Source organism: Lampris incognitus, chromosome 10 (genome assembly GCF_029633865.1).
Source record: "Lampris incognitus isolate fLamInc1 chromosome 10, fLamInc1.hap2, whole genome shotgun sequence".
In the NCBI taxonomy this organism is placed as follows: domain Eukaryota; kingdom Metazoa; phylum Chordata; class Actinopteri; order Lampriformes; family Lampridae; genus Lampris; species Lampris incognitus.
In genome coordinates this window covers 27,837,892-27,863,785 of record NC_079220.1, presented here as the reverse complement: position 1 = coordinate 27,863,785, position 25,894 = coordinate 27,837,892, and the positions used below count along the sequence as shown (strand labels likewise).

The following is a 25,894-nucleotide window of genomic DNA, read 5'->3' as shown; positions in this document are numbered from 1 at the left end:
CCCTTTAGCCGAGCGGTTAGTGATGTCGCCTTGTGGTGCAGTACACCCGTATCGAATCCCGCACCGGGCAAGAAAATAACCGGTTACATTGGTGGCAGCGGTGGGATCCAGAAGTGTGCAGATCCTCGGAAGTCTCTTCGGAGCGCGGGAATAACAAAGCGGGGAGGGTGACGACTGTAAACTACTAATAAGACACGTTATCCCCAAACTAACGGGTCTGACCCTTTAGCCGAGCGGTTAGTGATGTCGCCTTGTGGTGCAGTACACCCGTATCGAATCCCACCGCTGCCACCAATGTAACCGGTTACTTTCTTGCCCGGTGCGGGATTCGATACGGAGTGTACTGCACCACAAGGTGACATCACTAACCGTTCGGCGAAATGGCCAGACACGTTAGCTAGGGGCTAACGTGTCTTATTAGTAGTTTACACTTGTGTTACTTTTTCTGAGACGTATTTGCATTTGTGGCGAGCCTCATGGTACTGACTGGCTTGTAGAGGGTTGAAATGCCTCTGGTGATGGATGGGCACTTCACTGGCCGATCAGTGACCGTCAGGAACTGTGGGCCTATTGGAAGGAGAGTAACGGTGGCAGAGGGTGGGACTTCTGTGAAGAAGAACATGGCGGCTAACTAAGAAAGACGGGAATGTTTGAGTGGGGAGAAGCTGATGTTTGCTTGTGATAACGCAACCAAAAGGTCGGTAGCTCCAAAACGGAGTTATGCGAGTTCGGGTAGGCTGTCGAGACGCAAGGAATTGGACGACGGCTGCCGTGTTTGTGGTGAACGGACCGTGCTTCAGTAGGAGCGGCATCATCAGCAAATCTGTTCGGCAAGTTTGGCTGTTTTTCCTTGCCTTGTCTCCCACCTCTCTCCTGTGAGTATTCCCTGCCACTTGGCTTCGTTCACTTTAGCACTGGGCTTAAGGAGGAATTCGTTTTAGGAAAAAGGTTTTGGGCTATTGTTCGGCGAGGCGCTGCGCTGTCGTTCTTCATCCAGCGGAGCGGACACTGTTGACGGTTTATATGAGTAGAAATTTACGAACTGTATGCTAACGATTTATAGTTTATTTTTAGTTTTTTTTTGGAAACTAACGGTTGTGTGTAGTTTAAATAAATATGTTATTGTTCCAGTTCGCCATTCTGTAATGTCCACAAATACACGGGACGACTGTGTGAACGAATAACTGCGGCTTTATTTTATCACTCTCGTTCTGTCGTTCATACATCTATGCTGTGTGTCCTGCATACATGCTTGTTCCTCCTTCTACTTCCGTACTCGCCCCATAACCCCTTGCTTCTCTTAAAGAGGTATTCTCTATTAAAGTCTGAACAAAGCATCCCTCCAACATTCCCAAACAAAACGACAAAACATAATTGTAGTGTATGGAGATACACACGAAAGCAAATGTTTTCATTTGCAGGAATATATATTTTATGTTTGACCTCTGACCCTCGATGTCTATTGGTTGTGTATGTTGTATAAATGTACGTTCCCCCCCTTGGAAGAAGACAGCAAGAGGGTCATTCATGTGTTTTCGTGCCTGCTTAACGCAGTCGTTTTGTTATGTTACGGCCTAGCAAATAAAAGAGGAAGACCAATATACACATTGATCGTTGTATAATTCAGCTTTCCTGAAGATACACGAAAAGTTTCGGCGACGAGGATGGGATTTTCCTCTATTTTTATGTGCAACGGGTTGCTCCCGTCTTCATCGGTAATTTTTGAACGATGCTAGTGTAGCTCCACTCAATAATCACAACGAAGCAAGTCTTGGATAGGAACGGGGTTCATTCTTCGGGAACAGGCCAACCCGTGAGACTCGTCAGCTGCTTACTGAGAGGGGCTAAATTCTTCACTTCGTCTGGTCTCCGTCTAGATTATCTTCTTTCCTCAGGTCTTACAGGTAAGTATACAATTAAATCTTATCTTAATGTAGCGAATTCAGGGGGGCAGCTCGGGACGCCGCATCCGGGACACGAACCCGTGGCTCCCACACCGTAAGCGACTACGTTAACCAGTCGACTAAAGGGTCCGACCCGTTAACCAAGGACTAACGTGTCTACTTATCCATGCACGTTACACTACACCCCTCCTTCGGGAAGCGCGTCCGCGCTCATCCCACTTCTGACACCAATGTAGCGAATTCGGGGGGCAGTCTGGGAGACCGTCGCCATGGCCGGGACGCGAACCTGTGTCTGCCGCTCCGCAAGCGACAACGTTAACAAATTATGTAGCCCGTGGAATTAGATACCACACAGGACACAATTACTTCCGGGGTTCTTGTAGCTTTAATTTTATTGTTTGAACCTTCGAATGCAGATCGTTTTACTGAGTGCATACATTCCTGTGTCTTTCGAGCAAACAGCTCATAAATGTTCACAGATGTGGCAAGTTTAACAGAAAAGATTTTAAAAAGGGAAATAATAAATACAAAATACGGTGCAAAATACAGCAGTGGACTATGTACGTTAAACAGGGTTTAACAAAGACATGTGGAACTTCCTGAAGATCGCGCAACTTCTCACTCTGTCAGTTACCTTTAAACAGAATTAAAATGCATATAAAACCTTTACATCCCAAATACAATGGCATGGTGTGGCTTTATTCACGCCAACATTACCTTGTCATGCCTGCAATGGCGAACAGCGGTCGACGGCTCGCGCCCAAAATCACCGAACATCAACTCCAGTAGCGTCTAAATCAAACTATCTTGTCAAATTACCGACATACAATATTGTTTGGAATAATGTTACAGGTATATTTCACAAGATATTTACCCTTACTTACTACGGAGTCAGAGCACTGTCACACCGCAATCTTCAGGCGCGCCACACAAGAAAAAAAAGAAAGAATACCCAAGATGCACTTGGATAACTTGCACGGGGTTACAATAAAAGTCCGCCACTGCCACTTACTGGTCAAAACATGCAATGACAACCAAAACTATAAAAATACACTCACAATCTGCCTCACAATTTAAATACATCAAATGACATTTTACATGGCTTGACAGTGTAACAATTACATATATTAACAGTTAAACTATACTAAATTTAAGTGGAAAATCTTTTAACATATTTAACAGATTTACCACCCGGCTACATAAACTTGTCTTTCTCTTAATTAGCTTTGCCTTGTGTGCTGCCAATTTCTTGTTGTCGCTGTTAGTGCTATTATTTTTGGCGCTTGATATCGAGGTGCTACGTTCTTAAATTGCCGGTAACAATAGAGCCGCGGAGATTAGTTCCGCCCTCCATATTACAATATACAGGTGAGAAGTAGGAACCAAAATTATAATGCAGAAAACAAAACTAAAAACTTAACTGACACTGTCTGCAGTTACACTCCCACCAAATCATTAGTGATTTCTTAGAACGACAGACTTTGAAAGACGTCATGTTGCATAGAAACATTAACTTAAAAAATATACTGTAATAAACAAGCCCGATATGGGCTTCGTCAGAGACCCAAAGACACACACCAGTCGAGGAACAGGGAAAAACAGACAAACCTTTATTTTATCACAAATGATATTAAAAGGCCTACAGAGTTACAGATAGACCTGAGGACCGGCGACTAACGGGTGAGTAGAGTTTACTGTAATGCGAACCACACACCTGGAATAGAGCACCCTTTAAGATCAGGCACGGCACGCATAAACGCAAACACCACACTCTTTATGTTGCACTGTTCATATTTATGTCACGGATGTCTAGCTACATACTTGTTTGGTATGTTAATATACTTTTGTAGAGTTAGACTGCAGGAGCAAACAGACGTCCAGTCGTACTTGGTGGGGCAGGAAGAGAACTTTATTGCACATGCGCAGAAGTCATACACACACACACACACACATATGGATACCCGCAAGGACCAAAATAGCTGCTTATAGCGCAGTAAATAATACAGTGGCTGACTGGCTGTATATGTGAGACTGCACATTATGTTCAACACCCTCACTCAGGCTCACCTTTACAGACTTACATGAAAAGAAAAACAGGTCTTCCTTAAATGTGTTTGGTACCCCAAATACAGCTCTATAAAAATAATCCACATCTTGCTCGTCAGTACATTCTGCTTTACACTGGTATTCTTCAAGATATTTTGGGGTCTTCCTCTCTCTAGTTGGGTAGCGGTTTCTGCCCTCACTATCCCCCTGGTTATTAGAAAGTGTACCACTTTCACCTCCTGTACCTGTAATCTGGGGCTGCTCATCAGTCCTAACTGGTACTACATCAGGCTTGTATGAGTCTATATCTTCATAGCTGTCTCCATCGTTGTGTGGACCTGTTTGTGTCTGGCAGTCTCTGTTGCTCTTCTGTATGAACTTAACTAATCTATGCTTTGACACTTTTCCTGTTTTTGGATAATATACATTGTATGCAGGGCTGTATTTATCATATCCTATGAAAATGCCCTTCTCTCACCTTGGATTCAGTTTCTTTTTGTCTTGTCTATAGGCATAGCACTCAGTGCCAAAAACCATCATATGGGAAATATTTGGTGTTTTCCCTGTGAAAGCACTGTATGGGGTTTGCTTTAATCGCTTACAATAGCACCTGTTGCGTATCTGTGCAGCTGTCTGCACCGCAAACCTCCATAGCTGTTTTGGCATCTTACTTTCTAGCAGCATACATCGTGCCATGTCAAATAATGTTCTCCAGTTTCGTTCTGCCGTGGCGAGTAGGGGGCACTAGTTTGGTGACTAATTTTATTTTCTCTCAGCAGATCTTGGAAACATCCTCCAGTGAACTCGGTACCATTGTCAGACCTAATGGTTTTCACCTGCCCAAAGGAGGCAGTGTCAGCTAAGAATTTTTCGGTAGCCTTAGCTGTATCACTCTTTGACCTCATGAAATATGTCCATGTCATACTGCTATAGTCATCTGTGAAAGCTATGGTGTATTTATACCCATCTTTATCAGTAGGCTTGATCGGGCCGCACAGATCTGTATGGACTAGTTCAAGTATTCCTTTAGCTTTGCTATCAGCCTGTCTATTTCTAGACTCCACAAATTTTCCTTGTGTACATGTTTCACAGTTGAAGTTAGATTTGTCATTTTTCCCCTTAATCATCATTCCTTCAACTACACCTTCTAGTCTTGAAACATCTAAGTTACAATGACCAAGGATTCTGTGCCACGTTTCAATATCATGACATCCTTTGTATCCGTCAACATTATCAGTATTATTAGCTGTAGACAAATAATAGTTTCCCAAATACTTCAATGTTAAACTTGGTACCCTCGTTTTTATACCCCATCCAATTTTCACCTTGAAGTGGATTTCTGCTCCGTTACTTGAGGCTGCTTTAACGGAAAAAATGTCCTGAGGAAACGTCGGGATATACAGGGCCCTCTTCAGTCGTGCTGTCACCTTTCTTCCTTCGCTGTCAATTAAGATGACTTCAGCTTCTTCTCTGGTCTTGGCAACTCCGGTAGCCTTTGTCCCGTCTGCAAGTTCAATCACGTGACTCTTGGGCTTAAAGCCTTTATCGACTGTTTTGAACTTTGTAAAGTCATTTATCATGTGTGACGTCGCGCCACAGTCGACCATCAAACCTCTGTTGTTGACAGTCCGCCTCACCGGCCTGGTGTCCTCTTTCATCTTGAAGCAATATGACCTGCCTTCCCGGTCATCGGCGTCCGCCTCTATTTCTCGGTGGGTGCCGTCTGTCTCTCGGTGCGCTCCCCAGCGTCCGTCCTGGTCCCCCGCTGCACCCTGCTCTGCTCCGGTCACTCCCGCGATGGCGTCTCGTTGCTTCCCCCGGCCTCGCGCGTCTCTCCTGCGTTCAGCTCTTCTTGGTTCAGGCATGCTCGTACATGTTCGAGACATATGCCCTTTTTTGTGGCATCTGTAGCACTCAATTTCGGCCATGCTCTTTCTCTCTCTACCTCTTCCACGAGAGGTGGTGGCTGCTGTGGCAGCTCTTATCACACTGTCCCCGTCATCACCATTACTTGGCTTGTACCTTTCTGTGTCTTCAAAGCTCCTTAGTTTTGCCTTAAATTCACTGAATGTCAGGCTGTCACTACTCTGAGTAACATGAACCACGAACGGTTTGAAAGAGTCCGGCAGTCCTTTCACTACCATTCCCACTTGCAACCCGTCACTTATGTTCTCGTCGGCTCCTTTCAAGGACGAGAATATTGTCTCTGCACGAACAATATACTCCGTGACGGTCTCGTTGCTTTCCATGCGAAGAGCTGAGAGTTCACAATATAAACTCACCACGCGCGGTTTCCGTTTGCCCGCGTAATGTTGCCGAAGTATCTTCAATGCCACCCTACCGTCGGCTGCTGCATCCCGCATAATTAGTGACAAGCTCTTGTTGTCTAAAGCTTGCATCAGCTCCGCGTACGCTTCTGTTGACGTCTGCTTCTCTCAACTGGACAGCATTTTCGCCCGCAGCGATAACTGGCACGTTCAGTAGAGTCTCGCTGAGTCCTCTCAACTCCATGTGGGCTAGGAAGCGAGTTTCCCAGAACTCGTATCCTCTCTCGTCGCCGTCGAACAAAAGTCTATTAAATCGCTGACTAGACATGGCACTGGGCCCATAACCTGTTGCACTGTTCATATTTATGTCACGGATGTCTAGCTACATACTTGTTTGGTATGTTAATATACTTTTGTAGAGTTAGACTGCAGGAGCAAACATTAGACGTCCAGTCGTACTTGGTGGGGCAGGAAGAGAACTTTATTGCACATGCGCATAAGTCATACACACACACACATATGGATACCCGCAAGGACCAAAATAGCTGCTTATAGCGCAGTAAATAATACAATGGCTGACTGGCTATGTGAGACTGCACTTAATGTTAAACACTTTACGCTCCGCCCGCTGGAGACGCTGCACACGGGGAATCAAACACTAGGCTACACCTCCACTCAAGGAGCAAACGGGGACTATAACGCCTGCTCAAACACTGCAAATATGACAGTAAACGTCCCCACCACCCGGGTAACTTGAGCCGCCCCCTAGCCCTCTGCTTCTCTATAAAAAGCCAGCACAATAAAACTCATCAATGAATACGTATATAAAACATAGTACAAAAAGAATAGGGAAATAGCAAGATTAAAACTTAGCTCGCTCGGCTGGCGAGACCCTCCCCCAGGGTCTAAGCTTTATTGGGGAAACTATCGCGTTCAGTCGGCGGTACAGGCAGCGGGCGGCAGCGTGCCGACCACTGGAACCAGGGCTGGGGAGCGGAGGTCCGCGAAAACACTCCTAAGCGTTCCCGGCCCTCTCTAACTAAAGGAGGCAACTAGCCTCCCCTCCTAATCTGGAACAGCTCCCCTACCTTTCTGTCTTCAGCGCCGGCAATACTAAAAACTGCGAACGCCGCCTCCCCCCGATGAGTGTATTCGCAAACCAACCCAGTCAGCTCTCTCCAGCAACCCCGAGGGACTGCCTAGCCCTCTCTTTTAACTTACGTCTCCTCCATTCTAGCTGCGCGGCTGCAAGCAATCAACTCATCAAAGAGCCACATCCCATGTCAATCCCCTCCCGCCGCAGGTTCACTACACCCGCCCCCATAAAGAAAAAACTCGTCCCCGAGTTAGAAATGGGACATCTCATAGTCTCTGGACCAGGAAGGCGGTCTCCTTATGCGGCTGGGATATGGCCCCTGGTAAACTGGAACCTCGGATGCACCCTCCTCGGAAGGGAGTGAGTGTTGCCGCAACATCCGGCTCTCCGAGTGTCCTCCGCGTGCACCCAATGATGGTAGTTGAGGTTGCTCCGTACCCCGCCGTGCCGGACGTCTCTCTCTGGGACCGGACACAGGAGATGGTGCCGGCCCCTCTCCAAGTCCCCCCGACATGGCGCGAGGAGCTGCTACTGCTGGCGGCGGTGGCTGGACCTCTCCCGGGGACTCTGGCGTCGAAGGGGGCCCTTGTCTCGCTCCCCCTGTGTAGCTTCCCGATGGTCCCGTCCGCCGATGATGGACCCAACTGCCACTCAGGGGTACCTCGGTAGAGCCTCCGGGTAGGGGACCTCTTCCCGGCCTGGCCGATGTTTCCGTAGTCTCCGAGTGTGAACCCGAAACAAAAGGTTTAAGTCTGTTGAAGTGAATTACAAAATCGGGCCCCCCTTCTTCCAGTGCCAGACGGTATAACACGTCTGTTACCCTCTCTAGGACTTTATATGGTCCTTTGTATCGCCTTTGCAATTTAGGGCACAGACCTCGTTTTGTACCCATACCAGCTCCCCCGCTGAATAATATTGGAAATTAACACGAAAATCAAATGTAGCCTTTTGCTGCTTCGAGGCTCTAACCTGGTGGCGTTTTACTGCCTCCACCACAGTAGAGAGGGTATCTGCTGTTTTGGTCACATAGTCACTAACAGAAGTGAACTTATCTTTGGGGGCCACTCCCAGCACAACATCAACAGTCAGAACCATCTCTTGCCCGAACAGGACTTTGTAGGGTGTAAAGCCAGTACTAGCATGGATACTACTTCTGTAAGCCATCATGACATAGGGCAACAGTAAGTCCCAATTCAGCTGGTTGTTGTCTATAAAACAGGGACAACATAGTTAGCAATGTACGATTAAACCTCTCAATCAAACCGTCAGACTGTGGGTGATAAGGAGATGTGCGGGTTTTGTTAATATCAAGCAACCTACACAGCTCCTTAAACAGATTGGACTCAAAATTTCTCCCCTGATCAGAATGAATGCTACGGGGGGAGCACCGAACCGACACACCATTCCTCTGCTAAAATGCAAGCAATAGTGTGGGTTTCTTGGTTGGGCATGGGGAAGGCTTCAGTCCACTTCGAAAAATAATCACCGATCACAAGGATATACTTATTTTTTTGTTGAGTTTCTGGCAAGGGGCCCAGAACATCAAGGGCAATACGTTCATAAGGCCGAGAGGGGACCGACTGAGCCAGTGGGGCGCAAGGAGGCCGCCTCTGAACTTTATGGGATGCGCAATCCACACACTCCCTGCACCACTGCTTCACATCCCCAAACCAACCCGGCCAGTAGAACCGGTCTTTTACTTTAGCCTGCAATTTCTGGATCCCCCAAGTGACCTCCAGTGATAGTATTGTGCAATGAAGCCAACACAGTAGGGACCATAGACCTAAGCAACATAACTTGCATTCTAGATGCAGCATCAGAATGGGAGGGTGGAACAGGAACTAAGCTGTGGTCCTGTATCTGAAGTTGGTCCCATACAGGGACATATTTCCTCAGGCTTGGCCTACCCTGCAAATCTGCCTGCACCACCCCAGTATCCCCTTTAAGTTGAAGTAATTGACTAATCTCTTCATCATCTCGCTGAGCTTGAGCCAATTCATCTCCCAGATCTGCTCTAGAAGACCCCTGTCCCTGGGCTGTCACTGCATGCACTGATACATTAGGTACAGACTGTGTATTCGGGAGGTCAGGGGGTGAGGACTGAGTACGGGCCCCTTCAACAAAGGCCGGCAACCGGGACAAAGCATCTGCGTTAGCATGCTGTTTTCCAGGGCGGTGCACTATTTCGTAGTTGAAATTTGCCAATTGCTCCACCCACCGAGCTAGCTGCCCCTCTAAATCCCGAAAGTTATGCAACCACCTTAAAGAGCCATGGTCAGTACGCAAAACAAACTGCTTCCCCAACAAAAAATGTTTAAAGTACTTGGTAAATGTTACCATGACCAATACCTTTTTTGTGTTGGCATACCTACGTTCCTCCTTAGTTAGAGCCCTGCTGGCATAGGCCACTACACGCTCAGCACCCCCCTCCTCCTGGGACAACACTGCGCCAACTCCCACATCACTGGCATCAGTATCCAGAATAAATCTCTTTTGGGGGTCGGGGTATGCCAACACTGGGGCTGTAATCAGACTGGACTTCAACTGCATAAAAGCCTGCTGACAATCATCTCACCCCTTGAATCTCCTCCCCTTCTCTGTCAATCTGTGCAAGGGACAGGCTATGTCTGCAAACCCCTTTACAAACCGCCTATAATAGGAGGCTAGCCCAACAAAGCTTTTAACCTCAGTCTGTTTTTTTGGTACCGGCCACCCACGCACACTTTCAACCTTGGCAGGGTCTGCCCTAATTCCCTCTGCTGAAATAATATGACCCAGATATTTTACTTGAGTGGAAAAAAGGTCACATTTAGATGGCTTGACTTTTAAGTTAGCTGCACACAACCTGGACAACACCTCGTCCAAACGGCTGAGATGTTCTGGAAATGTACGGCCAAAGACAATAATATCGTCTAAATAGACCAAACATGTGGTCCATTGTAGATCTGCCAACACCAGGTCCATGAGCCTTTGGAAGGTACTGGGGGCATTACACAAACCAAAGCTCAGAACATTAAACTCAAAGAGTCCCTGTCTGGTTGCTAAAGCTGTTTTGGGCCTGTCCTTAGGATCAACGTCGACCTGCCAGTAACCACTGGCAAGGTCAAGGGTAGAAAACAAGGTGGCATTAGCTAAGCTATCCAGGGCGTCATCAATCCTGGGGAGGGGGTATGCGTCTTTTGTAGTGACATCATTAAGTTTTCTATAATCTACACAATCTCAATTTGCCTCCCTTCATCCACACTGGCACAATTGGTGCGGCCCATGGGCTACATGAAGGCCGTATGATCCCGTTTTCTTGCATCTGTTTCATGTGATCTGCAACTTCCTGCTGGAGATGCAGGGGAACTCTACGGGGAACCATCTTAATGGGCTTTGCATCACCAGTATCAATGCTGTGTGTGGTAAGGTGAGTTCTCCCTAGGTCCATGTCACTGATGCTAAAAACGGAAGCATGTCTATGTAGGAGGTCACGAACTGACTGAAGCTGCACAGAGGAGAGGCCCTTCTCGTCCAAACCAAACTCTTTTAACAAGGAATCACCTGACCATGGGCGTGTTTCTGAGAGCTCCTCTCCATTGTCAGCTGCATCATCCATGACCATAATGTCCCTGAACAGTGTGCCGACTTTCATGCCGTGTTTCAAAATTAGAGGGTCTTCAGTGACAATAACTAACAGGCACTCTACCCTGGTTGACATTACCGATAACTCTAGCCACAAACACGTCACAATGCTTAGACAAAGAGCCCAGGGGCTCCATCATGGTAGTTGTACATCCCCCTTGTAACCCCTCAACAGCCCCTAGGACAATAAACTCACTTCGGGGTGGCACAATGACATCTGTATGAACAGTGACAACTAGGGGTGTGATTGCATCAGAGGCAGGAATCAAAGAAAAGTTTCTCCCCAGCAGGTGGCAGCATCGGTTACCCACATCAACAACAGCCCCATATTTAGACAGGAAATCATATCCCAGCAAAATGTCAGAAGTGGGAACATCAGCCACTAAAAGCTCTACGACCAGGGCTAGAGAGTCTAACTGACAGACTGTCTGCCACCGCCCCACTACACACATGGGACCCCCATTGGCAGCCGAGGCATCACCTATATACTCCATCAAATCCCCACCACCGTTAGTCAAGTTCAACCATAACGATTTGGGGATAAGAGAGGCATTCGCCCCTGTATCAATTAGCACATGAAACTCTGACCCACCGATTTTCGCACGGAGATACATCTCAGATCTCTTCTGACTTTGTAAGGCCATTCCAACGGAACGGGAGAGGGGGGCGGGCATTTGGCCTACTGTGCCCGCCCCCTCTAGTTTCCCGACAAATAGGGGCAGTCTCGCCGTAGATGGCGGTTGCACCCACACTCCCAGCACCCCTTCCCCCGATTGGAAGCGCGGCTACAGGTAGCTGGAGCGCCCGTGCGCAACGTGGCCGGAACCCTATCGGTGCTTTTCAAGGACTGCACAGTACCCTGGAGCGTTTTAACCTCCTGACGGAGCCCCTCTACAACTCCCAATAGCAACGCCATTTGCGTATCCTTTGTGGATTTTTCTACAACGCCACGCACTCTTGTGTCTGGGTCAAGACGGATTTATTCTAGGCTCCTTATAAGCTCTAGCTCGGAGGCGAGATTAATTGCATCTTCGAGTGTGGAGGGTTTAGCACTACGAAGATTGACACGCAACTCCCCACATGTTCAATAAAGTGGTCTCTAGCAAAGAGATCACGGGTGTTTGTATAGGCTTTAATTATTAGTCTGCGTAATACATTGCCAAATTCTCGTGCAGTCTCATTGTGCAGCCGCCGCCGTGCTAAAAAACTTGCACGATTCCAATCCCCACTATCGCACGGCTCCAAGCATCTGCCCAACGCCGCTTTTAAAGATGTGTAATTCCCGCAGGACTCGGGGGAGAGCCCATTATAAATATCCCGCGCCCGACCAGACGGTAAGAGGGACATAAATTTACACGTCAAATCCTCGTCCCAGTGATTCACCTCAGCGGCCATTTCAAATTGTCCCACCCAGTCGGACCACTCTCGCCCAGTGGCAGTGAATGTCTCTGGCATAAACACCGGACGCGCTGCATTCATTGTGGGGAGGGTATATGGTTTACCACAGGTGCGTGACTAAGCTGAGCTGATGAACTGCTCGCTGCGGGTTGTGTGTTCTCGGCCTCTGACATTTTAAAGGGAATTAAATCCCACCGCTGCCACCAGTGTAATAAACAAGCCCGATATGGGCTTCGTCAGAGACCCAAAAGACACACACCACCAGTCGAGGAACAGGGAAAAAAAAGACAAACCTTTATTTTATCACAAATGATATTAAAAGGCATACAGAGTTAAACAGATAGACCCGAGGACCGGCGACTACTCACGGGTGAGTAGAATCTGTTTACTGTAATGCGAACCACACACCTGGACTAGAGCACCCTTTAAGATCAGGCACGGCACGCATAAACGCAAACACCACACTCTTTACGCTCCGCCCGCTGGAGACGCTGCACACGGGGAATTAAACACTAGGCTACACCTCCACTCAAGGAGCAAACGGGGACTATAACGCCTGCTCAAAACACTGCAAATATGACAGTAAACGTCCCCACCACCCGGGTAACTTGAGCCGCCCCCTAGCCCTCTGCTTCTCTATAAAAAGCCAGCACAATAAAACTCACCAATGAATACGCATATAAAACATAGTACAAAAAGAATAGGGAAATAGCAAGATTAAAACTTAGCTCGCTCGGCTGGCGAGACCCTCCCCCAGGGTCTAAGCTTTATTGGCACCGTCCGACAGCTGGGGAAACTATAGCGTTCAGTCGGCGGTACAGGCAGCGGGCGGCAGCGTGCCGACCACTGGAACCAGGGCTGGAGAGCGGAGGTCCGCGAAAACACTCCTAAGCGTTCCCGGCCCTCTCTAACTAAAGGAGGCAACTAGCCTCCCCTCCTAATCTGGAACAGCTCCCCTACCTTTCTGTCTTCAGCGCCGGCAATGCTAAAAACTGCGAACGCCGCCTCCCCCCGATGAGTGTATTCGCAAACCAACCCAGTCAGCTCTCTCCAGTAACCCCGAGGGACTGCCTAGCCCTCTCTTTTAACTTACGTCTCCTCCCTTCTAGCTGCGCGGCTGCAAGCAATCAGTCTCCTCCATTTTAGCTGCGCGGCTGCAAGCAATCAACTCATCAAAGAGCCACATTCCATGTCAATCCCCTCCCGCCGCAGGTTCACTACAATACTATGAACCACCTGAACTACTGGTGGAGGGATTGGAGATAGAGACAGCTTTAGAAATGATTATTATACTTTCAACTTAATTCACAATTCTTATCTTTAATTAAGCTGTTAACTACTAGCTTCTACTGTATTTGTATTAGTCTTTAGATATACTAAAGCCTTCAGTCTTCAGCTTCCAACAGTGTAACCTTCTTCTGGATAGGCCTCTCCGGGTGAACTGGCTTGGAGATGCTCTTTCCTTTAAAATCCAGAGTTGAGTTACTGTTAGCAACTCGAGTCTCCTGACTCTTCCATCCTTTCCAGGGTACACTTCGATAACCTTTGCCAACTTCCACTGGTTTTGTGGTGTAGCATCCTCTTTCAGCAGAACGATGTCGTTGATCCTTGCGTTTCTGCGGTCTTTAGTCCACTTCTGCCTTTGCTGGAGGTTTAGGAGATACTCCTTTTTCCACCGTGCCCAGAAACTGTTGGCTAAGAATTGCACTCATCACCTTCGCTTGCGGAGGTGAAGATCTTCCTTGACGAACTTTAGTCTGGCAATAGCTTTCACCAATCTTAACCAGTCGGAGAACTTGTGTAGGTGATCTAACAATGACCTTACTTCCTCTGCCTGGGTGTCATAAACCTGAGCTTTCTTGAGCTCTGGGTCGCCACTTTTAATTTCTCTCACCGTGACTTCTCCACTTGGTAGCTCTTTGTGCCAGAGAAAATCTGGGCCTGTGAACCAGTTACGGATTTCTGATTCTGGGACCCTTTCTGCATCTCCGTGTGAGATTGTTTCATCCATGAAGGTCTTATAGTCTTTGTTGTATTTTACATTTTTCCTCAACTTCCTTTCTAGGCATCGGAGACGGTGGATGGCGCACACCTTGTTATCAGGTAAGTTGGGTCTTTCTTTCTTAAATGGCAGTGGCATTTCATAGTGTCCATCATTTTTGAGCCTGATGCCTTTTTCCATTGTTGACAGGAATTGAAGATCTTCTTGAGAAAAGTGGTCATCTTCTGACGCTCTTTCGGCAAAGTCAGATTCCAGCACTTTGATGACATCCACAGGTGAGTATACCTCCTTGATCTGTGTTCTAAGGACATGGTGCACTTCACTTGTGAGATCTGCAGAGCACTGAAGGCATGGCATCACTTGCTTCATGATGACCTGGTGACTTACTCCAATTACATCTCCATAATCGAGACATGGATTGCCATAGCCGACTACACTCCGGCCCAAGTCTGTTCTCTGAGCAAAGGGCAGATTGTCCTCCTTACTTGACACCACTTTTCTTGTGAGGAGAGCTTGAGGACAGTTGTAGCCAATTAGCAAGCCAATATCACATTTTTGCAGAGGAGCGATTTCGTGCGCAATGTGTTCAAGATGAGGCCAAGCCATTGCAGTCTTTGGTGTAGGAATATGATCTCTGTTTGCAGGGATGAACTCTCTAGTGTAGGTCCCTGGCAGAGGGATTATCTTGTCTGAGAAGTATCCTCTCACTTGTAAACCAGTCAGTTTCCTGCATGACACACGCGTGGTTTTTGCAGCCATTGTGGAGCGCTTTAGCTGAACTGGTGCATTCTTTGTGTGGAGAGCCTTTGCTGTGTCTTCGAGGATAAATGTTGTGTCACTTTGTGTATCGAGAAGTGCATACACAAGAACTTCGTTGGTGGGCTCACTTGCTGCTGACACCCACACTGGAACAATTGAGGATGTATGAGTGTCCTTGACATTCTGAACAACTCTCAATGACCTTGCTTCGCTTGATGTGCTTGTTTCACTTGAGGTTGTTGCTTCACTTGATGCTCTTGCCTCACTTGATGTTCTTGCCGGTGTATCATGTGAGCATTCCACTCTCCTTTCCTGTGACTTGTCAATGTTCCTTGCTCCATCAGGCCTTGTTGCCATCTTTTATTCTTTAGTGCGATTATCGTGGAGGCAAGTTGGATGTCTTTTCTAACATGTATCACAATAATTTTTGTTCTTACATTCATTTGAGCGATGGCCGGACTTCAGACAGCCGAAGCACAATTTCTTCTCCTGAACAAACTTGACTCGCTCAGCGATTGTCTTATCCATAAATCTACGACGTTTGTGTAGACTGTGACCTGCCTTCTCACAGAAATCACAGGATAAATAGACAACCCTCTCGTCTGAATTGGTTGCCAGCACCTTTGCTCCGGGACTTCTGCTTTTTGAAACCTTGAACCTTTCGCTCTCACTTGGTTTTAGAGCGTGGAGGGATGATACTGGATGACAAGCAATTTTGGCTTCACGTGTGAGGAACTTAACGAACTGGCTGAAGCTTGGGTAGGTGTGACTTTGCTCTTCCTCTTCTATGACTTTCCTATTCCATCTTGAGGTCAGCCAGTCTGGAAGTTTAATGAGTAGTTTCTGGTTCTCATTACAGTCATTGAGTACTTCAAGCCCTTTCATCTGCAACATGGCAGCCTCACAGCTGGCAAGGAAATCTGTGAATTCTTGAAGTTCTTTGCTGCCCTTGGTGCTTATCTTGGGCCATGCATCGAGTTTGTCTCTGAATGCTTTAGCAATGAGGAATGGGTTGCCATATCGTTCTTGCAAAACGGCCCATGCTGCATTATAGGCTGACTCTGTGCCTAGAAGGAAGTACTCTATGGCCGCCTTGGCAGGTCCACCCACATACTTTCGCAGATAATATAGCTTTTCTTCAGCTGGTATGCTTTTTCTATCAATGAGTATCTGGTAGGAAGCTTTCCAGTCGTTGAATGTAAGTGGGTCACCATTGAATGTTGTTGGTTCAGGCACAGGAAGTCGATTAGCACTCATAGACTCTGCGAATGCTCTAACAAGAGCTGCTGTGCTGTCTTCTTGCTTTGGCTGTATCACAGCCATTGGTTGTGTCACAGCTTGTTGCAAAGGATGGTACTGCGATGGGCTTTTATGCTTGACTTCCTTCTTCAGAGAGACACGATCATGGAGCATGTTATATATTTCTTCGTTGGAGCATTCACTCTGCTCATATATTTGGAGTCTAGCCTTTGCAGCATTTAGCTTCTTAATTGTCTCCAGACGCTCTACTTGTCTGCACTTGGATTCTAGCTCTCGTTGTCTTTCTGCATTGTCAGCTTCTTGTTTAGCTCGTACTTGAGCAGCTTCCGCTTGGAGCCTTCCAAGTTCTTCCATATAACATTCTTGCTCTCACAGTACCTCTAAAGTGGCTTTATTGGCAGCAATGTCAGCAGCAGCATCTTGTCTCTTGGCAGCAGACAGGCTTGAACGTGAAGATGATCTTTTTGAGATCTTGCTGCGGTGAGTGTTGATACTTAATTTTTTTAAGTCTTCAGAAGTAAGTGCAGGCGCTATCTCCTTCCTGCCTTGATCATTATCCCCATGACCATCATCCTGTCTTGTGTCCAGATGATCCTTTGAAGTCTCAATTATCTTCCTTGTTATTGCTTCACAGATGTCTACCCTGCGACGTGTGTCATGGTCAGGACTGTCAATATCCCGTAATTCATCATAGATGAGGTACACATTATTTGATGTGTCGCTTACCCTTCTGATGTGCTCTTGCAGCAGTTCGTTTGAGCATTGTTCACTCAGCGCTTGATTGGCGTCTTTGGAGATAGCCTTCCACTTCTTATAGCTCACACTGAAACGGTGTTCAAGTCTTCTTACTTGCTCATCGTGCAGTTCTTGGCCCTTTTCTGTTAACTTGCGGATTCTTTTGCCTCTTTGTGGCTCTTATGAGGAATCAGGCTCATCAGCTCCTTTGCCTTCAGCCGCTGATGGTTGCGTGTCTGTGAAGTGCTGCAAGTTGTCATCTAAAGGCTTTTTGCTACCCTCAAAATAATACTCATTCTCTGACATTTTACTTGACTTATCCTCTTATCTTAGTTTGGTTTAAATTGAGTCTTGTCTTTAACTGTAATTTAACCACATTTACAGTTACATGTTGTGTTCTAGTTTAGTTAAATAGCTATCCTCCTTTGATATAACTACTATAACTTACAGCAAATAGCACTATTTTTGACTTATTTGTTATAGCCTTGTAGTCAAACCTTAGTTGAGCAGTTATTTTATTTTGGTAATTAACTACCTTATCTCGAGGCTAATGACACTCAATTGAGTTAATTGTGTACCTAATAGACTTATTTCACCTTAAATGACCAATGTAACAACTTAAATTAACCAAAATGTTCACTGAAGTTAACTTGTGCAATTACTAAATAGCTGCAATTCACCTTTAAATGTACTATTCTTATATGAACATTAACATAACAACCACACACAAATGCAATATCAATTATTAAATGACTTAAATGAACTTCAGTTGAAAAGGTAAGCAAAAAAACTTAATTAACTTGGTATAAGAAATGCAAATAAATTTGTTTCAGTCCCTTGGTAGGACTTTAACTTAAGATAAGAGGAGCACCAATGACAGTTTATGACGGTGAGTGATGGACCTTTCCATCTTGGGTTGATAGCTTGGGCTGTCTGTCATCTACCGGTACTTTGCTGTCCTTTGGCGCCGTCTATTGGTCGAATCCGGACGGTGCGGTAGAGTCTCACTGTAGCTCCACTCAGTAATCACAACGAAGCAAGTCTTGGATAGGAACGGGGTTTATTCTTCGGGAACAGGCCAACCCGTGAGACTCGTCAGCTGCTTAGTACTGAGAGGGGCTAAATTCTTCACTTCGTCTGGTCTCCGTCTAGATTATCTTCTTTCCTCAGGTCTTACAGGTAAGTATACAATTAAATCTTCTTGTTATCTTAACTTGTCTTTCTCTTAATTAGCTTTGTCTTGTGTGCTGTTAATTTCTTGTTGTCGCTGTTAGTGCTATTATTTTGGTGCTTGATATCGATGTGCTACATTCTTAAATTGCCAGTAACGATAGAGCCGCGGTGATTAGTTCTGCCGTCCGTACTACAATATACAGGTGAGAAGTAGGAACCAAAATTATAATGCAGAAAACAAAACTAAAAACTTAACTGACACTGTCTGCAGTTACAGCTAACAGCTTAGCAGCTAACGTATGCGATGGCACTGTATAGTACAGATATAGGACTGCAGTTCGACGAAACAGCAGAAACCTTCAACAATTATGAAGAAAGGCTTATTCAATTCTTGTCTGCTAAAAAAAATTGAGCAAGATAGGAGAAGAGCCGTATTTTTGTCCGTGGTTGGACCAAAGAATTTTGCCTTGCTAAAGGACTTGATATCACCGAAAAAGTTCAGAGAGGTTGCTTTCGCAACCTTGCTACAGACGTTGCGGGATTTTTACACGCCAAAGAAGAACGTATTGGCGGAAAGATTTGCTTTTAGAAGCCGTCGACAGCAGTCTGGAGAGACTTTTGCTGATTATATTGCTACCTTGAAAGGATTAGCTTCTACATGCAATTTTGGCACGAGCCTCGAGGAGCAGCTCTGAGATCAGTTCGTGTGTGGGACATCTAACAAAGAGCTGCGTCGAAAGTTACTGAATGCCGCCATTGGCGAGGGATTAACATGGCAAAAAATGGTGGAATTAACGAACAATTTTGAATGCACGAATTCTGGATTAGAAAGCATGCAGAAGGGACAGTCATCTGTGCATACGCGAGCGATCATGTCGGAGTGCAGAGACACCAAGAGCCCAGGACTGCGCGGAACCAGAGGGAGGTCAGCGACAGCCACCAGGACTGCTACAGGTGCCTCAGGAAAGGACACGGACCAGGGAGCTGCCGCTTCAAAGACTTCCAGTGTCGCGGATGTTGAAAGAACGGACATCTGGAGTGAGCCTGTCGGAACAAGCGAACTGACGCTGGTAGGGACCAAGGGATTTGGTCTACTGGACATTCGTCTGCTCACCCACCTCGGACCAAAGGCGGCCCCGGAGGTGAACTTTGTGGACCATACAGACACAACTCGCGAACAGGACTCAGGGACTGATTCTGAACAGCGAACTGATATGAGACTGTATTCAGTAAAGACTGAGTGTGAGTATGTGAAACCTTACAAGGTGATGGTAAAATGCAATGGTGTTAGGATGTACATGGAGGTAGATACCGGGGCAGCAATGTCAGTTATCTCAGAGAGCCTGTACAAATCGAAACTGAAAGGGTCGAAATTGCATTCATGTGACGTTACATTGAGAACATACACAGACCAACCGTTAGCTTTGTTGGGTAAAATCCTAGTGAATGTGGGAAGCAGCATTTACAGCTGCCCTTGCTAGTAGCCCGTGGTAAAGCACAGGTGCTGATGGGGTGTGATTAGATTCGAGTGCTCAACTTAGATTGGTCAAAAGTGAATCGCGTTGCCGCATCTGATCCAGTGGAGTAAGTGTGTTCAGAGCACAGAGCAGTTTTCAGCGCAGAGCTAGGCCATGCAAAAGGCGTCACTGCATCCTTGCATGTATCACCGGATGCTATACCAAAATTTTGCAAAGCGAGGCCAGTGCCTTATGCACTGCGTGAAGCCGTGGATAAAAAGTTAACTGAACTCGAACAACAGGGAATTATCTCTCCTGTGCAGCATAGTGAATGGGCTGCGTCGCTAGTGTGCATTCCGAAAAAAGATGGATCAGTGCGCATTTGCGGAGATTATAAGGTGACGGTTAATCAGTGGCTTGATGTAGATCAGTACCCACTTCCAAAACAGCAGGATTTATTCTCCACTTTAGCAGGTGGAAAGCATTTCACTAAAATTGACTTGACGCAGGCCTACACTCAGCTCGACATGGATGAGAAAAGTAAGCCGTTTCTCACCATCAGTACACACAGAGGTCTCTATGTATGCAACCGCTTGCCATATGGGGTCGCTGGCGCGCCCGCTGTTTTCCAACGCACTATGGATGAAGTATTACAAGGGCTTGATGGCGTGGTATGCTACTTAGACGATATTTTGATAACAGGAAAGGATACCACCACACATCTGCGCAATCTTAAACAAGTGTTACAGAGACTGGAAGAACATGGGCTTAGGCTTAACAAAGAGAAATGTGCCTTCTTTCGGAACAGCGTGGCCTACCTCGGGAATGTAATTGATGTCAAGGGTGTGCGCCCAATTAAAGAGAAAACTGAGGCTATTGACAAAGCTCCTGTGCCGAAAAATGTGACAGAATTGTGGTCGTACTCAGCCATGCTCAATTACTATGGTAAATTTATACCAAATCTGTCCAGCGAGATTCAGCCTATGACTGAGCTCCTACATAAAGATAAAGAGTGGGAATGGACAAGAAAATGTCAAGAGGCGTTTGAGTGTACTAAAGCATAGCTTGTAGCTGCGCCACTGCTTACACATTATGATCCTAAACTGCCTGTGATTTTGGCATGTGATGCTTCGCCTTACGACATACGTGCCGTGATTTCACATCAGTTTCCAGACAACAGTGAGAAACCTATAGCCTACATGTCTAGGACACTCACTACAACAGAAGTCAACTATTCTAAGATAGAGAAAGAAGCACTTAGTATCATCTTTGGGGTGACCAAGTTTAATGACTATCTGTATGGACGAAAGTTTACTTTGCTTACAGACCACAAACCACTCCTAAAGATACTGGGGCCCAAGAATGGAGTGCCTACATTGGCGGCAACTAGGCTGCAGAGGTGGTCATTAATTTTAGCAGCATACCAGTATGACATACATTACAAGCCATCCTTACAACTTGCAAATGCAGATGCATTATTGCGTTTACCACTACAGACTCAAGAGGCAGACTCGGATTATAGTTCTGTGTTTAGGGTCTCATTCTTGGATCAAGTGCCAGTGTCCTCACAAGAGATTCCAAAACAGACAAAGATTGATGCAGTACTACAGAGAGTGAAGCACTTCACATTGAATGGTTGGGCCAAAGCATTTCAATGAAAATGAGTTAAGGCCATACTTCATAAGAAACACTGAACTGACTGTTGAATCTGACTGTGTGATGTGGGGTTTCCAGGTAATCATTCCAGAGGTGTTAAGACCACAGATGTTACATGAATTGCATGAAAATCACCAGGGAATGGTAAAGATGAAGGCATTATCCCGTAGTCACTTTTGGTGGCCAAACCTTGATTCTGACATAGAGTCACTGGTAAACAGTTGCCAGACATGCCAGTTAAACAGACACCAATCTGCCACAGCTCCTGTTCACAATTGGAGCTGGCCTAACCGTCCTTGGCAGAGGATACACATAGATTATGCTCAGAAGGTAAAGTTCAACTTCCTAGTGGTCACTGATAGCTATTCACTTTGATGAGTAGCACTACATCTGAAAAGACCATAGAAGTTTTGAGGGGATACTTTGCCACTTGGGGTCTTCCAGATGAACTGTGTCTGATAATGGACCACAATTTGTATCTGCTGAGTTTGAAACATTCCTGAAAAACAATGGGGTGCAACACATTAAGAGTTCTCCTTACCATCCAGCTTCTAATGGGGCTGCAGAGTGTTTGGTGCAGAACCTGACAACAGCTCTTGAAAAGGGAAAGAGCAGCAATATGACGTTGCAGCACTGCATACACAATTTCCTATTCTGTTATAGGAGTACACCACAGTCTACTACAGGGAAAACACCTGCAGAATTGTTTCTCAGACGTCAATTCAAAACCAGGTTGTCTCTCACCAAACCTAATTTAGCAGAGTCCATGCAATAGAGACAGGACAGTCAACAGTCCAAGCAAGCAGATAAGTTGGCACAAGTCAGACACTTCCTACCAAAACAGGGTGGTGGTTCGAAACCACAGGGGAGGGGAAGGTGTTAAATGGGTGCCTGGGTGCATTGTAAAGGCACTTGGTCCTGTCACATATCTTGTGAAAGTGTATGGAAAGATGTACAAGAGACATGTCAATCAAATGATCAATACTGAGATTGAGATCTGTAATGTGTCAGATGAATCTGATGATGATCTGACGGTTGTTCCAAATGTATCACATGCATGTGTAGCAATGTCTGTAAACGTTCCAGAATCCACTGAGGGTTGTGCAGCAAGGATCCAGTGATACTGCTCCCTCCTCGATTGCAGAGGGTGTCCAGAGGCCGCAGCGGCATGTGAAGCCGCATGATAGATTAAATCTGTGAGAACCCAGTTGTTGTTATAACAATGTAATGTTGAAAAGATGTAAAAAAAATTAAATGTTGTACTATAAATGTGCTTGGTTCAGATTTCAGGGAAGGAGTATAGTGTATGGAGATACACACAAAAGTAAATGTTTTCATTTGCAGTAATATGTATTTTATGTTTGACCTCTGACCCTCGACGTCTATTGGTTGTGTATGTTGTATAAATGTACGCACGCCACTCTGGTGCGCGCCCTTGGAAGACAGAGCAAGAGGGTCACTCGTGTTTTCGTTCCTGCTTAACGCAGTCGTTTTGTAATGTTATTACGGTCTAGCAAATAAAAGAGGAAGACCAAGATACACCTTGATCGTTGTATAATTCAGTTATCCTGTAGATACATGACACTTGGCAAAAGGGGAAGATATCAAAATAAACAAAACATTTTTCTTTGACTACAAACAGTGTTTCTTTTTTTCTTTTTTTCCTTTAGTATGCAACAGCAGAAACAAACAGTTTTCGGTGACTACAAAATGTTTTTTTTCTTTTCATTTAGTACAAACAGTGTTTATTTTTTCTTTTAGTATGCAACAGCAGAAACAAACGGTTTTCTGTGACTACAAAGTTTTTTTTTTTTTTTTTTTTTTTTTTTTTTTTTGCTTTTAACTTAGTATGAAGTCCAGGGGTCTCCGGGCCCGATGGTGCCGTTGGGGGTGCCCTGTCCATGTCGGTGTGGGCAAACTCGCAAGGACCACCTATGGGTTCAGTCTGTTGAGGCATGATGCTGTCATGTTCTGTAGGGGCAGGCGTAAGTCGAGCTAGTGAGGGGGGCACTTGCTTGAAGTGTGATGTGTTCCTTGTCACCACTTGTCACCACTCGCTGTTCACGTTGTGCAGTGACCATTGTTCCTTTCACTGCAATGACTTGTAACGGATCAGGATGGAAAGGGGACTGGAACTTGTTGTCTGGTCGCAGTCTTTTGACTAACACATGGTCTCCCACTTTCAGAGCAGAGGAGGGACGACAGAAGTGTTTGTTGTGGTGCCCTTTTATCTCCTCTTTTGCTTGTGTGTCTTTGGCTCTCATGAGCTCGTCCGGGACTGTGGACTAGACACTGGGCAGTGTTGTGCGCACTTGCCTACCGAACATTGCTGTGGCAGGGGGCGTTCCAGTGGAGCAGTGCAGTGTTGTTCTGTATGCTCGCAGGAAGCGATTCAGTTCTTGTTGAGTGTTTTTGTGCCCCAGTGTTGCAATCCTTAGAGTTTTTTTCAGGGTCTTCATGAATCTTTCCACTTTGCCATTTGCTTGGGGCCAGTATGGAGTTATCTTTCTGTGGTGGAATCCCAGGTACGTAGCAAACCTGGAGAACACTTCAGAGTTGAATGGTGGACCATCGTCGCTCTTGATGACTTCTGGAATGTCATAAGCTGAGAAGATTTTTTCTAGCTTTGGTATTACAGCTTTGGCGGATGTGATGGTTACTGTCTCCACCTCAGGGAACCATGAGTAATCGTCCATCACTACAAGTAGGTACTTTCCATTTGGCGAGGAGCAAAAGTCAATACTCACTTCAGTCCAAGGTGCAGCTGGCAGAGGAGTCATCTGAAGTGGTGCGTGAGACTGCGTCATGTTTGTTACTGCCTGGCAGGCAAGGCAGGTTTTGATGCAGTCCTCTGCCTTTTGGTCAATTCCTGAGAACCACACTTTCTCCCGGAGTAATGTCTTTGTTTTCACCACCCCCTGGTGGCCTTCATGGGCGATGTCTACCACCTGGTTGTGCAGTGAGGAAGGTATTACAAGTTTATTCCCTCTCAGCAGGAGATCAGATGCAGACACCATTAGCTCTGATTTATTTGCGTGAAAACAACAGAGAACAGATTGCTGGGCTGGAGACATGTCCGCTGTCTGTTCCAGAAGGGGGTGCCACTGTCCAGTCCTGACAGCAGTCATAACCCTTTGGAGGCATGGGTCAGATTGTGTGGCAGCATGAATCTCCTGTAGTATCATGGCACGGGGCACATTGTGGTTGATGATGAAGCACACATGGGCTTCAACCAGCTCAGTGGCATGTGTGTCCTTGGACTCAGGTGTGGAAACATGGTGCCTGGAGAAATAGTCTGCTGGGTTACCAGCACCTGCCCTGTAGACCACAGAGTAGCTGAAGTTTTGCACTTTCAGCAACCAGCGTTTGATTCTGGAAGGAGGGGAGGACGATGGCTTGTTGAACATGGGCACGAGCGGCTTGTGGTCTGTAACAACTGTGAAAGTGCATCCTAGTAGATAGAGTTGGAAGTGAAGGCAACCTCAAATCACAGCTAGAGCCTCCCTCTCAGTCTGTGAGTATCTCTGTTCCACAGGTGACAACGTTTTGCTGGCGTAGGCAAGTGTGTGTAGTCTACCATCAGAGTCAGTTTGGGTTAGAATAGCCCCAAGGCCTACAGGGCTTGCATCCACACGACAGCCTCTGTGTGTTTTGATTGGTCAAAGTAGGCCAAGACTGTGTCACTGCTCAGGGTACTTTTGAGTGTGTCGAATGAGGTCTGGTGTGTGGGGGACCAGTTCCACAGTTGGTCCTTCTTTGTGAGCTCTCTGAGGGGCTGTGTCAGGGTAGCTAGATCTGGAATGAAGTGACCACAGTATGTGACAAGGCCCAGGAAACTGCAAACCTCTCCAGAATTTTGTGGGGCTGTGGTCTCTTTGACTGCTGCAGCTTTCTTGGGGTCCACTGAAATGCCTCGGTCTGAGAACAAATAGCCAAAGAACTCCAACTTGGTTTTGTTGCAGTGTCTGAGGCATGTGAGGACCTTCTCCAGGTTCTCATCGTGCTCCTGTTGGTTGGCACCATACACCAGCATGTCGTCACTGACATTCAAAACACCTGGGATGCCAGATAGTGCCTCTCTGATGGTGTTTTGGAAAATCTCTGTAGCTGAGGACATCCTGAAGTAGAGACGCTTGTAGTGTCGCAGGCCCACGTGTGTAGTGAAGGTCGTTATGTAGCAGGAGTCAGGGTGGAGTTCAAGTTGGTGGTAGCCAGCCGTTAGATCGAGTTTGGAGAACATTTTTTGCACCATTTACGTCTGCTAGGATATCATCCACAGTGGGAGTGAGGTGTCTTTCGCGTTTGATGGCCTCATTCGGGCGTCTCATGTCGACACACAGTCTGATTTTTCCTGGTTGTTTAGGCTTAGGGGCTACTACCACAGGTGAGACCCAGGGTGTCGGGCCCACAACATGTTCAGTGATGTCCATTGCCTCTAGTTTCTCCAACTCTTGTTCAACTAGCTTCCTCATGTGGAATGGGATGCGTCTGTGTGGCTGAGCTACTGATTGTACAGT

The 25,894-nt window shown here is 46.4% G+C and overlaps 1 protein-coding gene across 1 annotated transcript in view; it reads left to right on the top strand.

Annotated features, from left to right (window-relative positions):
* LOC130119781 (uncharacterized) overlaps positions 1–25,894 on the top strand; it is a 64,658-nt gene that overhangs the window by 5,014 nt on the left and 33,750 nt on the right. The gene's annotated exons all lie outside the window — the stretch shown is intronic.